At 38.9% G+C, this 15,444-nt stretch overlaps 2 non-coding genes across 2 annotated transcripts; both read left to right on the top strand.

Moving 5' to 3' along the window:
• Window positions 1–6,929: 6,929 nt before the first annotated feature.
• LOC148544550 (small nucleolar RNA R71) lies at window positions 6,930–7,037 on the top strand. The gene has a single exon (XR_015901530.1). It is a non-coding gene; the product is annotated as a small nucleolar RNA R71 (small nucleolar RNA).
• A 6,122-nt stretch (window positions 7,038–13,159) lies between these two features.
• On the top strand, window positions 13,160–13,267 carry LOC148544549 (small nucleolar RNA R71). The gene has a single exon (XR_015900260.1). It is a non-coding gene; the product is annotated as a small nucleolar RNA R71 (small nucleolar RNA).
• Window positions 13,268–15,444: the final 2,177 nt, after the last annotated feature.

The raw sequence follows: 15,444 nt of genomic DNA, 5'->3' as shown, positions 1-15,444 counted from the left end.
GATTTGCTCCCAATAGTTTTGTGGAGGAAAGTGCATTTGAGGCATTTCCGGGATCTCATGGTGATGAGCTTCATACGCCTCTTGAGCTCCATGAATGGGCTCTCTTACTTGCTCCATCTTTTTCTTAGTGATGGGCTTGTCCTCTTTAATGAGGATATCTCCCTCTATGTCAATTCCAGCCGAATTGCATAGGTGGCAGATGAGGTGAGGAAAGGATAACCTTGCCATAGTGGAGGACTTGTCAGCCACCTTGTAGAGTTCTTTGAGGTATAATCTCATGAACTTCCACCTCTTCTCCAATCATGATACTATGGATCATGATGGTCTGGTCTATTAGTAACTTCAGACCGGTTGCTAGTGGGAATGATTGAGCATTGAATGAACTCCAACCATCCTCTAGCTACAGGCTTGAGGTCCAATCTTCTTAGTTGAACCGGCTTGCCTTTGGAGTCAACCTTCCAATGAGCTCCTTCTACACATATGTCCATAAGGACTTGGTCCAACCTTTGATTAAAGTTGACCCTTCTAGTGTAGGGGCGTTCATCTCCTTGCATCATGGGCAAGTTGAACGCCAACCTCACATTCTCCGGACTAAAATCTAAGTATTTCCCCCGAACCACTGTAACATAGTTCTTTGGATCCGGGTTCTTACTTTGATCATGGTTCTTGGTGATCCATGCATTGGCATAGAACTCTTGAACCATTAGGATGCCGACTTGTTGGATGGGATTTGTTAGAACTTCCCAACCTCTTTTTTGAATTTCACGTCGGATCTCCGGATACTCATTTCTTGTGAGTTTAAGAGGGACCTCAGGGATCACCTTCTTCTTGGCCACAACATCATAGAAGTGGTCTTGATGGGCTTTGGAGATGAACCTTTCCATCTCCCATGACTCGGATGTGGAAGCTTTTATCTTCCCTTTCCCTCTTCTAGAGGATTCTCCGGTCTTAGGTGCCATCAATGGTAATGGAAAAACAAAAAAGCTATGCTTTTACCACACTAAACTTAGAATATTGCTCGCCCTCGAGCAATAAACAAAAGAATAGAAGAAGAAGAAGAAGAAATGGAGGAGAGGGAGAGGGTGAGTGTTTCGGCCAAGAAGGGGGTAGAGGGGTGTGTTGTGTGAATTTGATGAAGAATGGAGGGCTTTATATAGGGAAGGGAGGGGGGAAAGGTTTCGGCCATATGGGTGGGTTTAGGTGGGAAATTGGTTTTGAATTTTGAAGGTAGGTGGAGTTTATGAGGTAGGTTTATGGGGAAGAGTGGATGGATGTGGGTGGTGAAGAGGTGATGGGGAAGAGAGTTTGAGGTGATTGGTGAAGGGTTTTTGGGGAAGAGTGTTTATGGGGTTGTGTGAAAGAGAGTGGTGAGAAGAAGTGAGTGGAGGTAGGTGGGGATCTTGTGGGGTCCACAGATCCTGAGTGGATCCTGTGGGGTCCTAGTGCACGAAATTGTGATGTCCAGGCTCGAACAATCCCTGGTAATGGCTCCAAAGCTTGGTGCTTTGATCTTAATTCATAATTGTCACAACTTCGATACAACTAACCAGCAAGTGCACTGGGTCGTCCAAGTAATATCTTACGTGAGTAAGGGTCGAATCCCACGGAGATTGTTGGTATGAAGCAAGCTATGGTCACCTTGTAAATCTCAGTCAGGCAGATATAAAGTGATAATGGTGTTTTCGAATATTATATAATAAAATAGAGATAGAGATACTTATGTAAATCATTGGTAGGAATTTCAGATAAGCGAATGGAGATGCTTTTCGTTCCTCTGAACCTCTGCTTTCCTGCTATCTTCATCCAATCTGTCTTACTCCTTTCCATGGCTGGCTGTATGCAAGGGCATCACCGTTGTCAGTGGCTACATCCCCTCCTCTCAGTGAATAATATGCTCACGCACCCTGTCACGGCACGGCTATTCATCTGTCAGTTCTCGATCATGCTGGAATAGGATTCACCCTCCTTTTGCGTCTGTCACTAACGCCCAGCACTCGCGAGTTTGAAGCTCGTCACAGTCATTCAATCATTGAATCCTACTCGGAATACCATAGACAAGGTTTAGACTTTCCGGATTCTCTTGAATGCCGCCATCATTCTAGCGTACGCCACGAAGATTCTGGTTAGGAGATCTAAGAGATACTCATTCTAGCTTAATTCATGTAGAACAGAAGTGTTTGTCAGGCACGCGTTCATAAGGGAGATGGTGATGAGCGTCACACATAATCATCACCTTCATCACGTTCTTGGGTGCGAATGGATATCTTAGAAGCGAAATAAGAAGAATTGAATAGAAAACAGAAGTACTTTGCATTAATCTTTGAGGGACAGCAGAGCTCCACACCTTAATCTATGGAGTGTAGAAACTCTACCGTTAAAAATACATAAGTGAAGGTCCAGGCATGGCCGAGATGGCCAGCCCCCTAAAACGTGATCAAAGGATCATAAGGTAATCCAAAGATCCAAAGATGCCTAATACAATAGTAAGAGGTCCTATTTATAATAAACTAGCTACTAGGGTTTACATGAGTAAGTATTTGATGTATAAATCCACTTCCGGGGCCCATTTGGTGTGTGTTTGGGCTGAGCTTAAGTGTTGCACGTGTAGAGGCCATTTGTGGAGTTGAACGCCAATTTCTGTGCCAGTTTGGGCGTTCAACTCTGGTTTTGGATCCTTTTCTGGCGCTGGACGCCAGATTTGGGCAGAAGGCTGGCGTTGAACGCCAGTTTACGTCGTCAATTCTTGGCCAAAGTATCGACTATTATATATTGCTGGAAAGCCCTGGATGTCTACTTTCCAACGCAATTGGAAGCGCGCCATTTCGAGTTCTGTAGCTCCAGAAAATCCACTTTGAGTGCAGGGAGGTCAGAATCCAACAGCATCAGCAGTCCTTTTTCAACCTCTGAATCTGATTTCTGCTCAAGTCCCTCAATTTCAGCCAGAAAATACCTGAAATCATAGAAAAACACACAAACTCATAGTAAAGTCCAGAAATGTGAATTTAACACAAAATCTATTAAAAACATCCCTAAAAGTAACTAGATCCTACTAAAAACATACTAAAAATAATGTCAAAAAGCGTATAAATTATCCGCTCATCACAACACCAAACTTAAATTGTTGCTTGTCCCCAAGCAACTGAAAATCAATTAGGATAAAAAGAATAAAATATACTATAATTTCCAAACTATCAATGAAACATAGCTCCAATCATATGAGCGGGACTTATAGCTTTTTGCCTCTTGAATAGTTTTGGCATCTCACTTTATCCATTGAGGTTCAGAATGATTGGCATCTATAGGAACTCAGAGTTCAGATAGTGTTATTGATTCTCCTAGTTCAGTATGATGATTCTTGAACACAGCTTCCTTATGAGTCTTGGCCGTGGCCCTAAGCACTTTGTTTTCCAGTATTACCACCGGATACATAAATGCCACAGACACATAATTGGGTGAACCTTTTCAGATTGTGACTCAGCTTTGCTAAAGTCCCCAATTAGAGGTGTCCAGGGTTCTTAAGCACACTCTCTTTTTTCTCTTTTTTTTTTTTGCTTTGGACCTTGACTTTAATCGCTCAGTCTCAAGTTTTCACTTGACACCTACACGCCACAAGCACATGGTTAGGGACAGCTTGGTTTAGCCGCTTAGACCAGGATTTTATTCCTTTAGGCCCTCCTATCCACTGATGCTCAAAGCCTTGGGATCCTTTTTATTTGCCCTTGCCTTTTGGTTTTAAGGGTTATTGGCTTTTTCTGCTTGCTTTTTCTTTTTCTTTCTATTTTTTTTTTCGCCTATTTTTTTTTTCTGCAAGCTTTGTTTTTTTGCTGCTTTTTCTTGCTTCAAGAATCATTTTTATGATTTTTCAGATTATCAAATAACATGTCTCCTAGTCATCATTCTTTCAAGAGCCAACATATTTAACATTCTTAAACAACAACTTCAAAAGACATATGCACTGTTCAAGCATACATTCAGAAAACAAGAAGCATTATCACCACATCAATATAATTAAACTAAGTTCAAGGATAAATTTGAAACTCATGTACTTCTTGTTCTTTTGATTTAAAACAGTTTTTATTTAAGAGAGGTGATGGATTCATAGGACATTCATAACTTTAAGACATAGTTATTACTACTAATGATCATGTAATGAAGACACAAACATAGATAAGCACATAACATAGAAAACGAAAAACAGAAGAAAGTAAGAACAAGGAATGAGTCCACCTTAGTGATGTCCTTGAGCTCTTCTATGTCTCTTCCTTGCCTTGGCTGCTCCTCCTTCATTGCTTTTAGATCCTCTCTGATTTCATGAAGGATGATGGAGTGCTCTTGATGTTCCACCCTTAGTTGCTTCCAATAATTGTGTGGAAGAAAATGTATCCCCTGAGGTATCTCAGGGATCTCTTGATTTGCAGTCAAATGTTCTACCACTGAGCTATAGACCCTTGATGGAAGCTTTTGTCTTCCCTTTCCTCTTTCTAGAGGTTTCTCTGGCCTTAGGTGCCATCAATGGTTATGGAAAAAACAAAAAAGCTATGCTTTTACCACACCAAACTTAGAATGTTGCTCGCCCTCGAGCAAAAGAAGAAAGAATAGAAGAAGAAGAAGAGGATATGGAAGAGATGGATGTGAGTGTGTATTCGGCCATATGGGTGGGATTGGGTGGGAGAGAGATGTTGAATTTTTGAAGGTAGTGGGTGTATGGATGTGAGTGGTAAATGGAAAAAAAAAGAAGGGATGATCATGAATGGAAAGAGAGATGATGAGGTAGGTGGGGATCCTGTGGGGTCCACAGATCCTGAGGTGTCAAGGCATTTACATCCCTGCACCAATTTAGGCATGTAAAATGCCCTTGCACACAACTCTGGGCGTTCAGCGCCAGGTTGGTGCCCATTTTGGGCGTTCAACGCCCCTTTGCTGCCATTTCTGGCGTTGAACGCCAGAACCATGCTTGTTCTGGGCGTTCAGCGCCAGGATGCTCCCATTCTGGGCGTTCAGCGCCAGAACTATGCTCTGTTCTGGCGTTTGAACGCCAGACAGATGCTCCTCCAGGGTGTGATTTTTCTTCTGCTGTTTTTGATTCCGTTTTCAATTTTTATATTTATTTTGTGACTCCACATGATCATGAACCTAAGAAAACATGAAAAACAATAAAAATAAGAATTAGATAAACATTGGGTTGCCTCCCAACAAGCGCTTCTTTAATGTCAATAGCTTGACAGTGAGCTCTCATGGAGCCTCACAGATGTGCAGAGCTTTGTTGAGACTCTCCAACACCAAACTTAGAGTTTGGATATGGGAGTTCAACACCAAACTTAGAGTTTGGTTGTGGCCTTCCAACACCAAACTTAGAGTTTGACCGTGGGGGCTCTGGTTGACTCTGCTTTGAGAGAAGCTTTTTTCTGCTTCCTCTCCATGGTTGCAGAGGGAGATCCTTGAGTTTTAAACACAAGGGAGTTCTCATTCCATTGAAGGACTATTTCACCTCTGTCAACATCAATCACAGCTCTTGCTGTGGCCAGGAAAGGTCTTCCTAGGATGATGGATTCATCCTCTTCCTTTCCAGTATCCAGGACTATGAAATCAGCAGGGATGTAAAGGCCCTCAACCTTTACTAATACATCCTCTACTTGTCCATATGCCTGTTTTCTTGAGCTGTCTACCATCTCTAATGAGATTTTAGCAGCTTGCACCCCATAGATTCCCAGTTTCTCTATTACAGAGAGGGGCATGAGGTTTATTCCTGAACCAAGGTCACACAGAGCCTTAAAGAGCATGGTGCCTATGGTACAGGGTATTATGAACTTTCCAGGATCCTGTCTCTTCTGAGGCAATGTTAGTTGATCCAGATCACTTAGTTCATTGATGAACAAGGGAGGTTCAACTTCCCAAGCATCAATGCCAAACAATTTGGCATTCAGCTTCATGATTGCACCAAGAAACTTGGAAGTTTGCTCTTCAGTAACATCCTCATTCTCTTCAGAAGAGGAATACTCATCAGAGCTCATGAAGGGCATAAGGAGGTTCAATGGGATCTCTATAGTCTCTAGATGAGCCTCAGATTCCTTTGGTTCCTCAGAGGGAAGCTCCTTATTGATCACTGGACGTCCCAGGAGGTCCTCCTCCTTGGGATTCACGTCCTCTCCTCTCCTCAGAGGTTCGGCCATGGCGCTTATGTCAATGGCCTTGCACTCTCCTTTTGGGTTCTCTTCTGTATTGCTTAGGAGAGTACTAGGAGGGATTTCAGTGATCCGTTTACTCAGCTGGCCCACTTGTGCTTCCAGATTTCTAATGGCAGACCTTGTTTCATTCATGAAACTTACAGTGGCCTTAGATAGATCAGAGACTAGATTTGCTAAATTAGAAGCATTTTGTTCAGAGTTCTCTGTCTGTTGCTGAGTTGATGATGGAAAAGGCTTGCTATTGCTAAACCTGTTTCTTCCACCATTATTAAAGCCTTGTTGAGGCTTTTGATCCTTCCATGAGAAATTTGGATGATTTCTCCATGTTGAGTTATAGGTGTTTCCATAAGGTTCACCTAAGTAATTTACCTCTGCTATTGCAGGGTTCTCAGGATCATAGGCTTCTTCTTCAGAAGATGCCTCTTGAGTACTGTTGGATGCAGCTTGCATTCCATGCAGACTCTGAAAGATCATATTGACTTGCTGAGTCAATATTTTATTCTGAGCCAATATGGCATTCAGAGTATCAACTTCAAGAACTCCCTTCTTCATAGGCGTCCCATTATTCATAGGATTCCTTTCAGAAGTGTACATGAACTGGTTATTAGCAACCATGTCAATGAGTTCTTGAGCTTCTGCAGGCATTTTCTTTAGGTGAATGGATCCACCTGCAGAAGTGTCCAGTGACATCTTTGATAGCTCAGATAAACCATCATAGAATATATCCAGGATGGTCCATTCTGAAAGCATGTCAGAAGGACACTTTTTGGTCAACTGTTTGTATCTTTCCCAAGCTTCATAGAGGGATTCACCTTCTTTCTATCTGAAGGTTTGAACATCAGCTCTAAGCTTGCTCAGCTTTTGAGGAGGAAAGTACTTGGCTAAGAAAGCCGTGACCAGCTTATCCCAAGAGTTCAGGCTGTCTTTGGGTTGAGAATCCAACCATAATCTAGCTCTGTCTCTTACAGCAAAAGGGAAAAGCATGAGCCTGTAGACTTCAGGATCTACTCCATTAGTCTTAACAGTATCACATATCTGCAAGAATTCAGTTAAGAACTGAAAAGGATCTTCAGATGGAAGTCCATGAAACTTGCAGTTCTGCTGCATCAGAGAAACTAATTGAGGTTTCAGCTCAAATTTGTTTGCTCCAATGGCAGGAATGGAGATGCTTCTTCCATGTAAATTGGAATTAGGTGCAGTAAAGTCACCAAGCATCCTCCTTGCATTATTATTATTTTCGGCTGCCATCTCCTCTTCTTGTTTGAAAATTCCTAACAGGTGCTTACTGGTTAGTTGTAATTCAGAGTCCTTTCAGGTTTTGGATCTGCTTCAAGAAGAATATTCTTGTCCTTGCTCCTGCTCATATGACAAAGAAGAAGGCACAGAAAAATAATAATAATAGAGATCCCTTTTTTTTTTTTTTTGAATGAGGGAGAGATGTTAGTAGATGAATAAAATAAAAAAAAAGTAGAAGGAGATGAGAGAGAAGAGAATTTTTGAAAATAATTTTTGAAAAAGAGTTAGTGATTTTTGAAAATAGTTTTTGAAAAATGTTAGTAATTTTCGAAAATTAAGATTTAAAAATTAAAATAATTAATAAATTAAAAAGAAATTTTGAAAAAGGGGGAAGATATTTTCGAAAAATGAGAGAGAGAGAATTAGTTAGGTAGTTTTGAAAAAGTTAAGGAACAAACAAAAAGTTAGTTAGTTAGTTGAAACAAATTTTGAAAAGATAAGAAGTTAGGAAGTTAGAAAAGATATTTTGAGAAGATATTTTTTTGAAAAAGATAAGATAAGTAGATATTTTTGAAAAGATATGATTGAAATTAGTTTTGAAAAAGATTTGATTTTTACAATCACAATTAATGACTTGATTCATAAGAAATCACAAGATATGATTCTAGAACTTAAAGTTTGAATCTTTCTTAACAAGCAAGTAACAAACTTCAAATTTTTGAATCAAAACATTAATTGTTTATGTTATTTTCGAAAATTTGGTATAAAAATAAGAAAAAGATTTTTGAAAATATTTTTTTAATTTTCGAAAATAACTAAGAATTTTGAAAAAGCTTTGATTTTTGAAAAAAGATTTTGAAAAAGATAAGATTTTCAAATTGAAAATTTGATTTGACTCATAAGAAATAACTTGATTTTTTTTTTTTAAATTTTTGAAAAAGTCAACTCAAATTTTCGAATTTGATGAGAGAAAAAGGGAAAGATATTTTTTTGATTTTTGAAATTTTTATGAAAAACATGAAAATTATGCAATGCATGAAATTTTTAGATCAAAACAATGAATGCATGCAAGAATGCTATGAATGTCAAGATGAACACCAAGAACACCATGAATGTCAAGATGAACATCATAGACACAATTTTGAAAAAATTTTAATGCAAAGAAAACATGCAAGACACCAAACTTAGAATTCTTTAATGCTTACGCACTAAGAATTCAAGAATGCATATGATAAACATGAAAAGACACAAAACAAAAAATCATCAAGATCAAACAAGAAGACTTACCAAGAACAACTTGAAGATCATGAAGAACACCATGAATGCATGAAATTTTCGAAAAATGCAAGATACACATGCAATTGACACCAAACTTATGATATGACTCAAGACTCAAACAAGAGCACAAAAATATTTTTTATTTTTATGATTTTCTAAATTTTTTTGGATTTTTATTTTATATTTTTCGAAAAATTATATGAAAAAGAAAAAATAAGGATTCCAAAATTTTCAACATGAATTCCAGGAATCTTATGCTCTAAAGCTCCAATCAAAGGGTCAGGCATGGCTTAATAGCCAGCGAAGCTTTAGTATGTAACTCAGACATGACACGCCTGACATTCTCATTACCAAAGGAATAGACATGGCTTTACAGCCAGCCAGGCTTCAACATGCTCCATGAAACACTAGAATTCATTCTTAAAAATTCTGAAAGGAAAATATATTTTTGAAAACATTTTTATTTTAAAATATATTTTTTTTTTCGAAAACATATGAGAGATTTTTGAAAATATTTTTGAAAGATTTTTTTGAAAACAAAACGAAAAGAAAATTACCTAATCTGAGCAACAAGATGAGCCGTCAGTTGTCCATACACAAACAATCCCCGGCAACGGCGCCAAAAACTTGGTGCACGAAATTGTGATGTCCAGGCTCGAACAATCCCTGGTAATGGCTCCAAAGCTTGGTGCTTTGATCTTAATTCATAATTGTCACAACTTCGATACAACTAACCAGCAAGTGCACTGGGTCGTCCAAGTAATACCTTACGTGAGTAAGGGTCGAATCCCACGGAGATTGTTGGTATGAAGCAAGCTATGGTCACCTTGTAAATCTCAGTCAGGCAGATATAAAGTGATAATGGTGTTTTCGAATATTATATAATAAAATAGAGATAGAGATACTTATGTAAATCATTGGTAGGAATTTCAGATAAGCGAATGGAGATGCTTTTCGTTCCTCTGAACCTCTGCTTTCCTGCTATCTTCATCCAATCTGTCTTACTCCTTTCCATGGCTGGCTGTATGCAAGGGCATCACCGTTGTCAGTGGCTACATCCCCTCCTCTCAGTGAGTAATATGCTCACGCACCCTGTCACGGCACGGCTATTCATCTGTCGGTTCTCGATCATGCTGGAATAGGATTCACCCTCCTTTTGCGTCTGTCACTAACGCCCAGCACTCGCGAGTTTGAAGCTCGTCACAGTCATTCAATCATTGAATCCTACTCGGAATACCATAGACAAGGTTTAGACTTTCCGGATTCTCTTGAATGCCGCCATCATTCTAGCGTACGCCACGAAGATTCTGGTTAGGAGATCTAAGAGATACTCATTCTAGCTTAATTCATGTAGAACAGAAGTGTTTGTCAGGCACGCGTTCATAAGGGAGATGGTGATGAGCGTCACACATAATCATCACCTTCATCACGTTCTTGGGTGCGAATGGATATCTTAGAAGCGAAATAAGAAGAATTGAATAGAAAACAGAAGTACTTTGCATTAATCTTTGAGGGACAGCAGAGCTCCACACCTTAATCTATGGAGTGTAGAAACTCTACCGTTAAAAATACATAAGTGAAGGTCCAGGCATGGCCGAGATGGCCAGCCCCCTAAAACGTGATCAAAGGATCATAAGGTAATCCAAAGATCCAAAGATGCCTAATACAATAGTAAGAGGTCCTATTTATAATAAACTAGCTACTAGGGTTTACATGAGTAAGTATTTGATGTATAAATCCACTTCCGGGGCCCACTTGGTGTGTGTTTGGGCTGAGCTTAAGTGTTGCATGTGCAGAGGCCATTTGTGGAGTTGAACGCCAATTTCTGTGCCAGTTTGGGCGTTCAACTCTGGTTTTGGATCCTTTTCTAGCGCTGGACGCCAGATTTGGGCAGAAGGCTGGCGTTGAACGCCAGTTTACGTCGTCAATTCTTGGCCAAATTATCGACTATTATATATTGCTGGAAAGCCCTGGATGTCTACTTTCCAACGCAATTGGAAGCGCACCATTTCGAGTTCTGTAGCTCCAGAAAATCCACTTTGAGTTCAGGGAGGTCAGAATCCAACAGCATCAGCAGTCCTTTTTCAACCTCTGAATCTGATTTCTGCTCAAGTCCCTCAATTTCAGCCAGAAAATACCTGAAATCACAGAAAAACACACAAACTCATAGTAAAGTCCAGAAATGTGAATTTAACACAAAATCTATTAAAAACATCCCTAAAAGTAACTAGATCCTACTAAAAACATACTAAAAACAATGTCAAAAAGCGTATAAATTATCCGCTCATCAGGTCCACAGATCCTGAGTGGATCCTGTGGGGTCCACAGATCCTGAGGTGTTCAAGGATTTACATCCCTGCACCCATTAGGCATGTAAAAATGCCTTTGCACACAACTCTGGGCGTTCAGCGCCAGGTTGGTGGCCATTTTGGGCGTTCAACGCCCATTTGTGTGCCATTTCTGGCGTTGAACGCCAGAACCATGCCTGTTCTGGCATTCAGCGCCAAGAAGGTGCCCATTTTGGGCGTTTAGCGCCAGAACCATGCTCTGTTCTGGCGCTGAACGCCAGACAGATGCTCCTCCAGGGTGTGATTTTTCTTCTGCTGTTTTTGATTCCGTTTTCAATTTTTATATTTATTTTGTGACTCCACATGATCATGAACCTACAAAGACATATAACTAAGGAAAATATAGTTAGATAAATAAAAATTGGGTTGCCTCCCAACAAGCGCTTCTTTAATGTCAATAGCTTGACAGTGGGCTCTCATGGAGCCTCACAGATGTTCAGAGCATTGTTGAAACTCTCCAACACCAAACTTAGAGTTTGGATATGGGAGTTCAACACCAAACTTAGAGTTTGGTTGTGGCCTCCCAACACCAAACTTAGAGTTTGACTGTGGGGGCTTGGGTTGACTCTGCTTTGAGAGAAGCTTTTCATGCTTCCTCTCCATGGTTGCAGAGGGAGATCCTTGAGTTTTGAACACAAGGGAGTCCTCATTCCATTGAAGGACTATTTCACCTCTGTCAACATCAATCACAGCTCTTGCTGTGGCCAGGAAAGGTCTTCCTAGGATGATGGATTCATCCTCTTCCTTTCCAGTATCCAGGACTATGAAATCAGCAGGGATGTAAAGGCCTTCAACCTTTACTAACACGTCCTCTACTTGTCCATAAGCCTGTTTTCTTGAACTGTCTGCCATCTCTAATGAGATTTTAGCAGCTTGCACCCCATAGATTCCCAGTTTCTCTATTACAGAGAGGGGCAAGAGGTTTATTCCTGAACCAAGGTCACACAGAGCTTTAAAGATCATGGTGCCTATGGTACAGGGTATTATGAACTTTCCAGGATCCTGTCTCTTCTGAGGCAATATGAGTTGATCCAGATCACTTAGTTCATTGATGAACAAGGGAGGTTCAACTTCCCAAGTATCAATGCCAAATAATTTGGCATTCAGCTTCATGATTGCACCAAGAAACTTGGCAGTTTGCTCTTCAGTAACATCCTCATTCTCTTCAGAAGAGGAATACTCATCAGAGCTCATGAAGGGCATAGGGAGGTTCAATGGAATCTCTATGGTCTCTAGATGAGCCTCAGAGTCCTTTGGTTCCTCAGAGGGAAGCTCCTTATTGACCACTGGACGTCCTAGGAGGTTTTCCTCCTTGGGATTCACGTCCTCCTCTCCCTCATTGGGTTCGGCCATAGTGCTTATGTCAATGGCCTTGCACTCTCTTTTTGGGTTCTCTTCTGTATTGCTTGGGAGAGTACTGGGAGGGATTTCAGTGATCCTTTTACTCAGCTGGCCCACTTGTGCTTCCAAATTTCTAATGGAAGACCTTGTTTCATTCATGAAACTCATAGTGGCCTTAGACAGATCATAGACTAAGTTTGCTAAATTAGAAGTATTTTGTTCAGAGTTCTCTGTCTGTTGCTGAGTGGATGATGGAAAAGGTTTATTATTGTTAAACCTGTTTCTTCCACCATTATTAAAGCCTTGTTGAGGCTTTTGATCCTTCCATGAGAAATTTGGATGATTTCTCCATGATGAGTTATAGGTGTTTCCATAAGGTTCACCTAAGTAATTCACCTCTGCTATTGCAGGGTTCTCAGGATCATAAGCTTCTTCTTCATAAGAAGCCTCTTGAGTACTGTTGGATGCAGCTTGCATTCCATTCAGACTCTGAGAAATCATATTGACTTGCTGAGTCAATATTTTATTCTGAGCCAATATGGCATTCAGAGTATCAACTTCAAGAACTCCCTTCTTCATAGGCGTCCCATTACTCACAGGATTCCTTTCAGAAGTGTACATGAACTGGTTATTAGCAACCATGTCAATGAGTTCTTGAGCTTCTGCAGGCGTTTTCTTTAGGTGAATGGATCCACCTGCAGAAGTGTCCAGTGACATCTTTGATAGCTCAGATAAACCATCATAGAATATATCCAGGATGGTCCATTCTGAAAGCATGTCAGAAGGACACTTTTTGGTCAACTGTTTGTATCTTTCCCAAGCTTCATAGAGGGATTCACCTTCTTTCTGTCTAAAGATTTGAACATCAGCTCTAAGCTTGCTCAGCTTTTGAGGAGGAAAGTACTTGGCTAAGAAAGCCGTGACCAGCTTATCCCAAGAGTTCAGGCTGTCTTTGGGTTGAGAATCCAACCATAATCTAGCTCTGTCTCTTACAGCAAAAGGGAAAAGCATGAGCCTGTAGACTTCAGGAACTACTCCATTAGTCTTAACAGTATCACATATCTGCAAGAATTCAGTTAAGAACTGAAAAGGATCTTCAGATGGAAGTCCATGAAACTTGCAGTTCTGCTGCATCAGAGAAACTAATTGAGGTTTCAGCTCAAAGTTGTTTGCTCCAATGGCAGGAATGGAGATGCTTCTTCCATGTAAATTGGAATTAGGTGCAGTAAAGTCACCAAGCATCTTCCTTACATTATTATTATTTTCGGCTGCCATCTCCTCTTCCTGTTCGAAAATTTCTGAAAGGTTATTTCTGGATTGTTGTAATTTAGCTTCTCTTAATTTTCTCTTCAGAGTCCTTTCAGGTTCTGGATCTGCTTCAACAAGAATGTTCTTATCCTTGCTCCTGCTCATATGACAAAGAAGAGGGCACAGAAAAATAATAATAATAATAGAGATCCTTTATACCACAGTATAGGGATCCCTGTGTGAGTAGAAGAAGAGGGGGAGACAAAGAATGTAATATAATGGAAGAAACACAACTGTGAGGATGGCAGAGATGTGAGATGAGATGTTAGTAGATGAATAAATAAATAGAATAAGATGAGAGAGAAGGAATTTTCGAAAATAATTTTTGAAAAAAAGTTAGTGATTTTCGAAAATAGTTTTTGAAAAAGGTTAGTATTTTTTTTTTCGAAAATTTTTTTTTTTAAATCAAAAATAAAAATAATTAGTTAATAAAAAAGAAATTTTTGAAAAAGAGGGAAGATATTTTCGAAAGTTAGAGAGAGAGAGAGTTAGTTAGACAGTTTTGAAAGAGTTAAGAAACAAACAAAAAGTTAGTTAGTTAGTAGAAACAAATTTTGAAGAGATAAGAAGTTAGGAAGTTGGAAAAGATATTTTGAAATTAGATTTTTGAAAAAGATAAGATGAGAAGATATTTTTTTTTGAGAAGATATGATTGAAATTAGTTTTGAAAAAGATTTGATTTTTAAAATCACAATTAATGACTTGATTCACAAGAAATCACAAGATATGATTCTAGAACTTAAAGTTTGAATCTTTCTTAACAAGTAAGTAACAAACTTAAAATTTTTGAATCAAAACATTAATTGTTATTGTTATTTTCGAAAATTTGATATAAAAATAAGAAAAATATTTTTGAAAAAGATTTTTGGAATTTTCGAAAATAACTAAGAATTTTGAAAAAGATTTTGAAAAGGATAAGATTTTCAAATTGAAAATTTGGTTTGACTCATAAGAAACAACTTGATTTTTAAAAATTTTTGAAAAAGTCAACTCAATTTTCGAATTTGATGAGAGAGAAAAGGAAAAGATATTTTTTTGTTTTTTGAAATTTTTATGAAAAACATGAAAATTATGCAATGCATGAAAATTTTTGGATCAAAACAATGAATGCATGCAAGAATGCTATGAATGTCAAGATGAACACCAAGAACACTTTGAATGCCAAGATGAACATCATAGACACAATTTTGAAAATCTTTTAATGCAAAGAAAACATGCAAGACACCAAACTTAGAAATCTTTCATGTTTAGACTCTAACAAACGAAAAATGCACATGAAAAACAACTAAAGATGCAAAACAAGAAAACATCAAGATCAAACAAGAAGACTTACCAAGAACAACTTGAAGATCATGAAGAACACTATGAATGCATGAATTTTCGAAAAATGCAAGATGCACATGCAATTGACACCAAACTTATAACATGACTCAAGACTCAAACAAGAAACAGAAAAATATTTTTGATTTTTTTATGATTTTCTAATTTTTTTTGGATTTTTTCGAAAATTATATGAAAAAGAAAAAATAAGGATTCCAAAATTTTTAACATGAATTCCAAGAATCTTGCATTCTTAGTCTAAAGCTTCAGTCCAGGAATTAGACATGGCTCACTAGCCAGCCAAGCTTTCAATGAAATCTCCGGTCCAAAACACTAGACATGGCCAATGGCCAGCCAAGCTTCAGCATGTAATTCAGACATGACATGCCTGACATACCCTACAGTCGTGTAACAACTGATGGTTGGAA

Source organism: Arachis ipaensis, chromosome B9, assembly GCF_059453495.1.
Source record: "Arachis ipaensis isolate K30076 ecotype BB chromosome B9, ASM5945349v1, whole genome shotgun sequence".
In the NCBI taxonomy this organism is placed as follows: domain Eukaryota; kingdom Viridiplantae; phylum Streptophyta; class Magnoliopsida; order Fabales; family Fabaceae; genus Arachis; species Arachis ipaensis.
This window is presented reverse-complemented; position numbering and strand designations above follow the sequence as displayed.